Below are 13,082 nucleotides of genomic sequence, written 5' to 3'. Positions count from 1 at the left end.
CACTTTCCGAGACTACACGATGCACCGAACCATCACTTGTTTTGACATAAACATTGCCACTAGACACCCATGCAAATTTGTTTGTAAAAAGGTTTATTGCTCGGTCTAATAAAGTAAGCCGTAATTTAGTGAGATCCTCCTTAATGTAAACACCGGTGTTTTTTAACATTTTTCTGCTCTTGAGTACCGACAAACGGACATCAGCAGTAGAAAACCGTACAAGCACTGCCGGCGGTTTACGGCCCGGAATTTTTGGCGAAATTCTGTGACATTTTTTTATTTCGCTACCGTTAACCTGCAATTTTAGTTTATTATTTAATATAGACAGTACGGTTTCTCGGACATTTTCATTTCGGTCATGTTTGATGCCGAATATACGGACATTGTTGCTGCGCATTGTTTGTTCTTGATTGTCTAGTAGAGTTCTAAGTTGACAGTTCTCTTCCTCCATCCGACTTAACCCTACTTTAAGGGCTGCGATTTCTTGGTTTTGAGCTTCTAGCTGTTCATCAAATTTTTCTCTTACTAATGCAGCTACTTTCGCAGCTATTTCAGAGAGAAATTTATCGTTAAACACACTAGAAATTATGGATTTTATTTCTCTCACATCTGTTGTTGAGAAACCCATTTTGGCGGGAAATGATAGTGGATGCCTTGAATGCAGTTAACTATTACAAACCCTGGACACAAACACTCAAAAACAAGTCAATCGTATGAAAAGGCTATTGCTCACCCCTAACTGTAGTATCTTGTAAAAAAAACAACTTTAAAAACACTATTTTGAGGGGATTTTTGAAGAGCGACAAACACTACGTTCTCTCTACTCGAGCGTCATCTATACTTTCTATCTACGATTTATTTTTCCTGATTATCCACATATTTCCCCGATTTTAAACATATTATAGTAAAAAATATTCTTACTGTTTCCCTATTATGGTAAAATTAACTATAAATATTGACCTATATAGTTTGACCCGATTTTTTATATTAAATATATATTTTTGGTGTACATTTTTGGTAAATAGCTGTATATATATTTCATTTTATTTTTTTTTACATTCAATAAAAATATTAAATACAGTATATTTAATTTAAATACCGATGAAGGTTACAAAAACATAAAAAATGTGTCATCCGTATCAGTTACTGCCGCGTTTATTTCTTTCCGTTATCTTTGTTTAATGTTCTTTGTGATGTACTACCTACAATCTTGTTTGTATAAAAAAGGAAAAGTTGTTGATAAGCACGTATGGGTCTTACTCAAGAAAAAAACTGACAATATAACTATTAGCAGGAATTTCCTGTTTGGATAACACAAATTAAAATTTCGACACTACATATTTGTAAGTTTAATCACAAAACATTATAATATATCAAATTTACGGGCTTCGATGTTGAAAAATTAATTTTCAGAGAGTACCAAACTTTCTGAAGACTTATAGAACAAATAAAAGAACAATTTTATCACATTATATGCTTTAAAATTTAAAAAATAATAATTAATATACAGAGCGATTTGAAATGGATGATACAGTTGGATTGGAATTTAAAAAGTGCATTCTCCGTCCAATCCAAGCAATATTCAGAAGAGGAAAATGTATATGAATTATAAATCGTACTGCTTTTTTCTGCATAACAAAAATTGTGCTTAAGACTCCCTTATTGGATGCTCCGGAACGAATACTCCTAAAGACTTCTTACTTACTGCAAAAATTTTGCAGCTCTCGAAGAACTTAAAGACGAAGTGACCTTAAGACGACTATGTGATTAATGTAGAGTAAGAACAAAGTCCCAGGAGATCCTGAGAATAAATAAGTCGAGTTCACTGCTTCAAGATCATCTCTAAAGTTGCTTTTGGTATATATACATTTTTATGTTTTCTTGTTTTCTAGAACGTTGTTTTATGTCAAACTAAATATATTATTGTAATGTTTGCTTTTTCTCAACTCTTTGTTTTGTGCTCTTACAAGCGTTGCAGATGAATGTCATTTTCTTAACGGTAAGTCACTTTTCCAGATGTGATTATTTAGCTTTAAAATATGACCAATACGAATTAAGATATTTAGATTTTTTTGAATTTGCTAACGAAATTGATAGCTTCAAACAACTTTTTATATTTAAAGCTTAGATTATCTAAGCCATTTAAAAATTTTAAAACGTATGACGAGGGATACAAAGATGTCCAAATGTAATAAATAGGGGAGACTGGGGTCAATTGAACCATTCTGTACAAATATTTTTTTCTGGCTAGATAAATAGTATAATATGATCAAAAAATAGGTAACATATAGCTGGGAACTTGACATACTTGACCTAGTAGTTAAATTTGACTATAGATAAGCGAAAAAATATATGCAAATAAAAATAAGTGGTGGAGCATAATGTTTTAAACGACCCCGATCAAGGGTCAATTGAAACACATTATGGGGATAGTTATAACAAAAGCAATATACATTAAATAAAAAACACATTTCTTTTTATTTTCTTTTATTATTCAAAAAAGACTCAAAATCATATAGAAACTGTAAAAAATGCCTGATAACAACAACAACAAAAATAACAGAAGCTAATATTTTGCTTATGAGGAGGAACATTAAACAGAAAAAGTTTAAAAACAAAAAACAACAACTGGTGGTTCTTATAATATAGATGTGTAACACTTAACTTTCAATTTTTGGTCAGTCACTTTGGCAATTATGGCAAATATAATATGTGAGCTCTTGTGATGTGCATGCTTCATGCGACCACATTTTGCAGTTAGTACATCGGATCCACTGTTCACCTGGCTTACTTTTATTAAATGGTTCAACACACACCAAACAAAAACATTCACTTTCGTCATCGGTAGAATTTTCAGATGACTTCTTTCTTTTTCTCACGGGTGCTTTTTTCGGGATTTTCTTTGGACCCTTCTTTTCGGTTTCCAGATTCCGTTTGACCTTTTGTGTTTTCTTATTAGCTTCTCTCTCTATTTTCTCCTTTTCCGGTGTATCGGTGTACACGGTTGACTTCCTGTTTTTCTTTTCTCTTGCGTTTATTTTTCTTGGTGAAGCTTTTCCGAAAGGCCTAACAACTTCTGGTGAAAACGTGTTATTTTGGGTATTTTCGAAAATTTCACAATTTTTTAGTCCCCGAGAAGTTGATGCCTTTGGGTTTTGAAACTCTTCTTCTAGGGTTGGTACAGTCAGATTGTTTCCTGGATTTGAACTAGGATGATCATTTGGAGGTTCGGTTGAAGGCAACCTATTGGTAACAGACGTAGATGAGGTAGGATTATCAAATGTATCTTCCAAAGTAGGATCTGTCAGATTCAGATTGTTGCCTGGATCTAAAGCAGGTGAAACTGAGGGTTCGATTGGAGGCAACCTATCTGTGACAAAAGATGGCGAGAAATCTGTCTCCGTAAAAATATCTCTGTTAAAAGGATATATCCCTGTACACTTATATCCGGCTTGGATATTGCTTTATGTAAGAGCCAAGGGCAATGATGTTGCGACAAGTTATTGCTTTCTAAAGAGGACCGAAAACTGTTCTATCGAGGAGCTGACATTTATGCAAGCAGTGGGGTGGGAAAGAAAGCATTACTATTCCATGAGTTTTAAAATAGTCTAGAGCTTCTATACTAATATGGGATGAGTGATTATCCAATGTGAGTAGAGCTTGTGAAGAATTTGTGTGCTTTTGAAAGTGTTTTAAGAACAAGACGAACTCTTTTTCTTGCATCCATCCTGACCCGTTTCCAGCCCCAATACACCCTGGTGGACCATCACGAATAAAATGATCCTGAAACCGCAGTCAAGGAAAATAGACATGGGCGGAATCGAATTGCCTAGTGCGTTTATTGCCACTGTAACTGTTACGAGTGGTAACATGCCTCTTTTTGCTACAATTCGATTTGGTTTCTAGACTGTTGTCACACCAGTTTCGTCTACGTTGTGAATATCCTTTGCTTCAAATTTGTCTCGATCCACTATCTATCTATATCATATTTAATGGTTAATTTTAAGTCTCCGAATATCTTTGGTTGACAAACCTTGATAAATGTCCGCAGCTTTTTTTATGTACTTTGCCATTTCGGTTTCTTGAAGTTCATTAAAAACTTTATTTGTAGGTTTATAGCCCATTGTAACAGGTGGTTGACCTTCAGTATTCCCCGCAGCTTCTTTCTTTCCCTTGTATCTCAACAAAGACACATGAGAGATCCCAAATTGGTCGGCAGCTAAGCGTAGAGAACTTCCATTTTTGAGCTCTGCATATGCAGATTCATATAAAGGATATACCTTTATATGAATCGACTTGAACGATCAGTTTTCGGGACTCTTTTACGGGGCATCTGAAATGAAATAAACTAATTAATTTACTAGATTAATGTCCTAACTAATGAAAGCTGACAAACAAACTAAACACACTACAGACTCAATTACAATTTATTTCATTTTAAAAATGAACGGCGGGGTCAGTTAAAACGTTATAAACGTCCCCGTTACAACTGACCCCAAACGACTTTTTTAAATAAATGACACCATATTTACTACAAACAAAATTAATTTCAAATTTAAACCAAAGTAAAATAAAGCTAAGTTAATGGCCTAACTAATGAAAACCGACAAACTAACCAAATACACATACAGACTCATTTACACATGCATAAGAAATATAGCAAATAAATATTATACATACAATAATATTATAAATATTATACTTACTTTGGATACGTGAAAACACAAAATCTCGCACTAGGTACGTATACTTTGTTTAATGGCCCGTGGCGTACTGCCAGAAAATGGTTGTCGATATTATGGTCTATATTACGCGCGCAATTTGTTTCTAACTTGTAGCGGAAGAATGTTTTGATTACTGTTTCAATTGACCCGTGTTACAATTGACCCCAGTCTCCCCTATTGCTCTTAGAGCGTTTGTTTCCTTTCCAGATCCTTTTCTTAAAGCAGTATCTACACTATGGGCATAGCTTTTGACCTAAAGACGTTGGCATAACGTGCTATGACTCGCGATTCGATGCTTCTCAGAAAATTCAGCATTTTGAGTATTCGTAGAAACCAAAAATCAAAACAACACAACAAACTAAAAAAGCGAGGTAGAACCGTAAGTTTAAACACTAAACCATTTAAATAATACATGCACGATATAAATACAGATTTAAAGTACAAAAATGTGGTTCAAGTAAATAAACGAACTAATCACAGCTTCACTCATCTGTTGGTGCAGTTATAATTAAGTTGACATAATATGGAAAAGTAATAAAATATTTTAGGATTTATTTTGTGTTTTTAACAAAATTTGATATGTGATTTATTTTTTATATAGAAAATCTTAATTTTTTTTTTTAAGTTATGCTATAGAGGGCGCCATCAGCAACATTTTGATTTTTTGTAAACTCCATAACTTTTTTAGGTTTGGCATAATTTAATTTTTTATTTAAAATATGCATTTTGCAAATATTTTGCTTAAAAAAAGTAAATTTCAAAAATCTCGCTAAGGTTAACCCTTTTCGCGATATTTACGTTTAAATTTTCAATACGCTCCAGATAAATATTTGTCACGGTTTATGTTCTTGTCAGTTACTTTGATGAGTGGTTGTAAAAATTCAAACCCATATATTTAGTAACAATATCTATTACCTTTTATTGCATTTTTAATATTAAGGGGACGGGGAAGTCGAAGATCTTGTCCCGCAAGTTAGATAAAGGGATCGGTACATTTTTTTTTAAAAACAAATTTTATTTAAGAAAAATTACAGATACGGATTTACGTTAAACTATTGACAGAACAAGTAAGAATGAGGTAAAACACAAAAGAACATATATTTATAGACTTCGATATTCATGGTCGTGGGACAAAGCTGACATCGGCAATTCCATGGGTTCGCTGGAAGTGACCATAGATGATGTTCACATAACTCGCACGAAGTCCAGACTTTAACCTATTAGATTTTTGCATATGGGGATAAATTAAATTAATTATAAACATATTAACTACTGTTGAGTCATTTCGAAATGAGAATTTATATTATAAGGGCTTATCTTTCAGTAAAAGAATTTTAAAAAGCATTGAGATCAATAGAGGTTATGTCGATCATTTACTTGCAAATATTTATAATTTATCTTTTGTATTTTATCATTTATTCAAAGTTTTCATTTTTTTTAAGTCCATTGAAAATTTTAAATGTAAATATCTCGAAAAGGGTGAATAGTAGCGAAATTTTTGAGGTATGCTTCTTTTAAGCAAAACTGTTTGCACAATACATGTTAAATTAAATAGTTTACAAGAATCAAAATCTTGCTGGTGGCACCCTCTATGACATAATTTTAAAAAACGTTAATTTTAATAATTGCTATATAAAATAAATAATGTCCAAATTTTATTAAAAATGAAGAATAAATGCTAAATTTATGGCCAAAATAGGAATTAAAACACCCTAATAAATATAAGTTATTGATACTAGATATGCCAATCAATTTAATGCTAATATGCTTAAGTTTTCCTTCCCGGAAGTTATTTTTGCTCATATATTAAAAATGTTTGACATAATCAAATTAAGGCCTCTATTGGTTTAGAGAATATCGATCTAAAAATGCAATTTTTTCTCAACTCATTGATGTTTTTACTTTTATAATTATAAAGTAAGAATCTTCCGGAACCATGGTCAACCAGGAGCTCGTGTCGCCGGAAGGCATATTTACAGATGCTAGCATGTCTTGACACCAGGGTGTTGAAATCGGTAAGGTTTTGCAAAAACAGTACATTTACAGATTTGGACACCAGAGTGTTTAAGCCAGCAAGGATATTGTAGTGGCTATATAAGGGTTTGTAGTGGCTATATATGCACAGATGCTCATGAATGAGTCTCCGTTAGCATCTGTACTAGTGTTTTTAAAGTCTAAGTAGAAGTCCATTCTTGAAGTCTTGGACGGGAAGACTTCTCCACAAATGAAAATGCCAATCTGTAGCCAACAGTAATTGTTTGATTGTTTTTCACGTAAACATTGCAGCTATATAGTGTAAAAGTCTGATGATGAGTGAACTCATCGAAATGCATTACTCTTGACTAAAATATTGGCATTCTCATTTGTGGGGAAAAGTCTTCCCGCCTTCCCTAACCCGCTATATTATTTTTCTTCTTTCTTATCATCTTCAATGCGTGTCGCTGTTAATAAAGTCTTTAATTTACGATTTACCCTCGTACGTCAAATGTCTGAGACTCTTTGTAATCCTATTGTAGCTGCAGATCCACGATGAAAGTTCTTCATGAAATTTTTGTGTCATGAGTCAAAAGTTCCAAGTTTCTTAGTGGAAACACTCTTGAAACACATAAAATATTGTTAACAATTTCATGACACATTATTTCACAAGACATTTATTTCATGAACAAGTCTCAACGTGTATACGTGATATGCGCCGTGTTTCATTTGAAATATTTGTCTCACTTGCTGTACGTGAGTTTCAGTATTGTTTCTGAAACAAAACCGATATTCTGTGTTTGTGAGTTCGAGTTTGCTTAATGAAAATGAATGAAATAAATGAAAAGAAAAGAAAAGCGTGTAGTGTCAATTGATCAAGAGAACTTACATTAAAATTAATTGGATTATATGAATCTCATTCGAGTTTATGGGATTGCTCATTAGAGCAATACAAAAACCGAAATTCTAAAAAGTCCTCCATTGATGCTATTTCAAATGCTATGGGAATATCAGCTCAAGAAGTTAACAGTAAAATTCATAGCCTTCGGTGCCAGTTTCAGCGCATAAATAGAAAACTAAAAGCGGTCAGACTACAGGTGGTAATTTTGTTATTAAATGGGAGTTTTATGATGCTTTAAAATTCATAAACTTGCCAACAATTGGTATAAATGAAACTCTAATTGACTGACTAGTAAGTATGTTTTTTATTAAGTTTACAAGGTGCTGCAAAAATAATGGCGAAGACTAATGCACTTATACAGTGAGTCCCAGAGATAATAACTAAATTAATTTAAAATTTAGTGATTTGATTTTTGGAAAAACGGTCGGACCCGTCGAAATAAGTAGAATTCAAAAATGAATTAAAAAAATCGGTATTTCCATTTGAAAAAATAAAGTTGATGGTCCCAACTTATTTTTTGTCTACCTTGTATATATGAATTTGCCATTTAGTTTTCTTGCCAAGGAGCACGTATTGACAACTCCTCCATAAGAAATTCGGCCCACGCTTCCAACATTAATGTATATAAATTTATAATCTGCGTCGCCCAATGTAATTAAAATAGAGACTTCCACTATGTTGAGGTGCTTTAATATATATAATAATATTTTATATTATTTATTATATATATTATTATATATATAATTTAATATATATATGTTTACCAACAAGGACACCTAAGCAGTTCGGAAAGTTCCATTTATTCTCAAATTGCTGTGAAATCTTTAACCACTCAGTGGTTGGTGTCTGCAAATAAAAAAAACATGCTTAAGCAAAAACGTATAATCTAAATAAGTAAATATTTTAGGTACTATGTTCCTGAAACAACGTTTTGTTTTCAGACAAACGAAGACAATATGACTGATGATAACTCACAGAATAATTAATACAGAAGATCAAGGAAGTAATTATTCAAAGTATAGCTCAGAAGTTTTGCGAGACTCTTCAACGTCAGATGCTTCGAATTGCAACACTCCAGTGGCTTCTACATCACGTGTTACACCGTCATCTTGTATGTCTCAAGATACAACCACATCTTTAAGCTTGAGAAAAAAGAAAAAAAAAGACCAAGCGCAAGTCTTGCTGGACCGATGTCTTGGAGTTATGTCGAAGACAGCAGATTCCTTTGAAATATTTGGAGACTATGTGGCGGATGAATTGCGAAACATGCATTTGAAAACTCCTGATTTGCAGAGGCATGCAAAACGAGAAATACAGCGAATCATTTTAAATATGAATGACAGCTATGAGTCCAGGCTACGTAATGATAATTTGTCTCAATCGCAGATGTCTATTAATGAAGATCCAGCCATTTCTTCACAAGCGATATTTTTTCACAGTTGCAGCTGTTTACTTATAATAAACCTTCACAGTTTCAATCCATTTGTGTAAATAATCCTTCATTGGCACCAGCAGTTATACCCCGGTTGAAGATATTGCCGATGATGAGGATAATGACATTAGTCTTGTGAAGTATTATGAGGAAATCAGATCTGCATTATTTAAAATGTAAAATACAACTTTTGTATAATAAATATAATTTATGGATTACATGCAGGTATTATTCTTAATATAGTACAAACAGGTATACGAAATAAATACGAGTAGGTAATAATAATAATAATAATAATATGTCTTTATTAAAAAAAAAGCAATATTAATCTTACAATATTACTTAATACTACATTGCCAAAGAAGGCAAAGATTAGCTTAAAGCTACTCTTTAACTCTTAACTTTCCTAACATTCACAGTTTAAATGGAGAAAACGAGAAAAAAAAACAAAAAAAAAGAAACAAGTATATATAAAGTATTTATCTTCTAGAACACTAGACTATATTATGGATTGATTTAAAAACAAAAGTTAATGATATTTCCTATACATATTTACCGAAGTATTAAATATTGGTTTATAAGTATTAAAGAACTTAACGGCATTATAAGTAAAAGATCACTCGAACAGAGCTGTGGAATGGTGCGGCATGGTCAAGATATTGTATCTAATATTTCGAGTGTGAACCTGGTTTCTTGGTATTAACTTTTCAAAAAGATATTCAGGTCTTTGACTAATATATAATCGATAAAGAAAAGTAGATGTGAAGAATTTAAATAGGTAAGCTAGCGTTAACCACCTCAACTGAAATATAGAGTCTGATACATGATCAAACTTTCCGAGGTTAAAAATAAATCTACAGCAAGTATTCTGCACGCGTTGCAGGCAGTAACGATTTATTTGGTCTAAGCAAGGATAATAAACGATAAGGCAGTAATTTAAAATAGATAAAACAAGAGCACTACGAATTTTTTTCCTAGTTTTAAAATTTAAAAAGTTTTTATTGGCATAAAGCATACGCATGCGTAAATAACACCTCTGCAGAAGAGTATTAACATGTTCCTTAAACCTCAAAGAATTGTCTATTTTAAGTCCCAGAACCTTCACAGTATCAGAGAACAAAATATTTTCGTTATCCAATTGAATGTGAACAGTTTCCATTATATTTTTATGTGATCCTCGGTTTGAAAACAAAACCATTTTTGTTTTATTAGGATTAATAAGGTTATGCTCTTTTAAAAATTGATTTATTACGTTCAGATCAGCGTTAATAGTATCAGCCACGTTATCAAAATTAGCAGAGTCAAAATAATGTATGTATTGAGTGTCATCAGCATACTGATGTATTTCAGAATCTTCAACTAGACTGGGTATCTAAGTCAGAAGTAATATATTCCGCCTGAAAATCTGAAGTATATATAAGAAATAATAATGGGCCTAGGATCGACCCTTGTGGAACACCAGAAATAATATTTTTCGAAGCAGAATATTCATTATTTACCCTCACTTTCTGGGTTCTACGCCACAAGTAAGTTTTAAAAAAGGACAAAACAACCTCACTACAGACATAATATTTCAATTTCGCCACAAGCAAATCATGATCGATGACATCAAATGCTTTCGAGAAATGAAGAGCTATCATAATGGCTGAAATCTTTTTGTCAAGAACTCGCATGATATTATCGGTGACGTTTAGAAGTGAAGTAGCTGTACTATGATGTTTCCTAAAACGAGATTGATGGGAAGGGAGGATATTATTTGATATTAAAAATGATGACAGCTGTATATAGACTATTCTTTCGAGAACTTTGGAGATTACGGGAAGCAAACTTATCGGACGCAAATCTTAAACACTTTCAGGACTGGAGGATTTGGGAATCGCACGTACCACTGACTCACGCCAGGCCCTGGGAAAATATCCTACCTACAAACAACAATTTATAATATGAGTGACATATTATAAATTGGTATATCAGGGAGACATACGTCGAGTTATGTTATCCACACCAGAGGCATTGGACCTAATATTTTTTATAGTTTTTTCGACGGTATTTTGGTCTACTAAAGAAAAATGAAAATTATCCTCGGTAAATTTATTACTGGTTAGTTAATTTTGTTTACACATTTATCAGATTTATTAAAGACGCTTACAAAAACATCATTTATTTGATTTGTATCCGATGTATTAAACGGCAGCTCGTTATTATTCTTGGTTGTTTTAATATTTAAAGTTTCTAGACCTTTCCAAAGTTTTTTACCAGTTTTGTCACTCTACAAGCATGCAAGATATGCAGCTTTTTCTCGTCTTATTGACGCCAACGCAAAAATTACGACACTCCCTGTAATATCCCCAATTTTCTAAACACTTGTGATTTTTGTATTTAGACAAAGCCTTATCACGTTCCTTTAAAATAAGTCTTAAGGTGCCTCTGTCAACCAGGGAGCTGGCTTTTTATTGACTCTTATAGTTCTGTAGGGTGCATGAATATTAAATAAACAATTAATATTTCTAAAATTTTCTAAATATTGAACTTTTTTATTTATGTCCTCAAGATAATAAATACTATCCCAGTAAATATGTGATAAATTGATCCTAAAATATATCTCATTGAAATATTTAAAATTTCGGATGGTTATAAATTTTTGTTTTTGTCTTTTAACTACTAATTTTAAAGTGCAAAAAGGTATTTGATTGTGATCACCCGATCACCCGAAACAACGGTGCCACTTTTATATATTATATAAGTGAGTGGTAGCGATCACCTACAAAAAAATATATATATTTATAATAAAATCAGTTCTTTAAAAATATTGGCCTTTTTCGGGTTTCTTATTGCGATGTTTCTAGAACGGTTCAAAGCAATTGACCAAACGTCATAGTAATGTCATTAAAATGATAAGATTTGTCAATATTTGTATTGGTCTGCTGCTTTGAACGGTTCTAAAGCCGTCCCATTGTGAAATCCGAAAAGGGCTAAAACCTACTTACCTGTTGCTAGAAACCGAAGAGTCAGTGCTAATCTCTCAACTGCGGGAATTGAATTTCGCATGAATGTATTCTGTGTTGCTATCGCAGGTTTTATTTTGCTAATACTGAAAATCGGCCGCCGACATCCTGAGAAAGTTTTTGTAACACTCCTGATCCTCTAGTTCTAACTTTTCCAATAAGCTAGTCATTAAATTGTGTGTTTCTCTTTGCTTAATCCAATTGCGTACCCAAAATTTATGAGATCTTTTTTTTCGGGAAGCTATTAAATAATAATAAGCTGCAGCTCTTCTTCGATCTTTTTTTGTAACCATCGCTTCTAAATACGCACAAACAATCAAATCACTGTGGAAACAGCAGAATATAGTACAACGTGTCTCATGAACCAAAAATTTCAAACTATCGCGAAAACCTGTGAGTGAATAAATTTTATCCTCATTGTGAAAACCCATGATGAAATAAATGTCTCATGAAATAAAATTTTTATTACATTTTTATTTCAATGAGGACACGCACCTTTATAATGAGCCTGATTTGTTGTTTCAATTATTGCGAGTCTTAAATGTCAATTGATAATATAATTGTCTTTATATATACACTGGTGGCCAAAAGTAGATGTGACAAATTCCATTTTTACGGATATATTTTATCTGAAGCAAAGGAAAAACCGGTTGAGCTTATTAGTGTTCAGGAATGTAAACAACATAGTTTGAAGAAACAAATTGCATAGATTTTTATTACTTGCACTTTTTCTCAATATTTTTTTTATCAAATTCCAATAATTTTGTTTAACTGCTAGGTGGCCAAAATTGGATTGACAAACAACATATTTATTCAGTCTCTGAGGTTTATGCGTTGGTTTCTGTTGATTTGACTTTCCTCACTATTAGTTTTGAAAAATATTCACAATGCCACGTGGTATAACTTTATCGATCGATATTAAGATGCGAATAATCGACGATTACCGGAAAGGGGTTAAACAGGCGGATATTACTCGAAAATGTTCGCTTTTGAGGGCAACAGTAAGTCTAATACTAAAAAAAAATTAATCTCCGTGGAAATGTTAT

This window comes from Anthonomus grandis, chromosome 15 (assembly GCF_022605725.1).
Source record: "Anthonomus grandis grandis chromosome 15, icAntGran1.3, whole genome shotgun sequence".
NCBI classification, from domain to species: domain Eukaryota; kingdom Metazoa; phylum Arthropoda; class Insecta; order Coleoptera; family Curculionidae; genus Anthonomus; species Anthonomus grandis.
Note: the sequence above shows the minus strand (reverse complement) of the source record.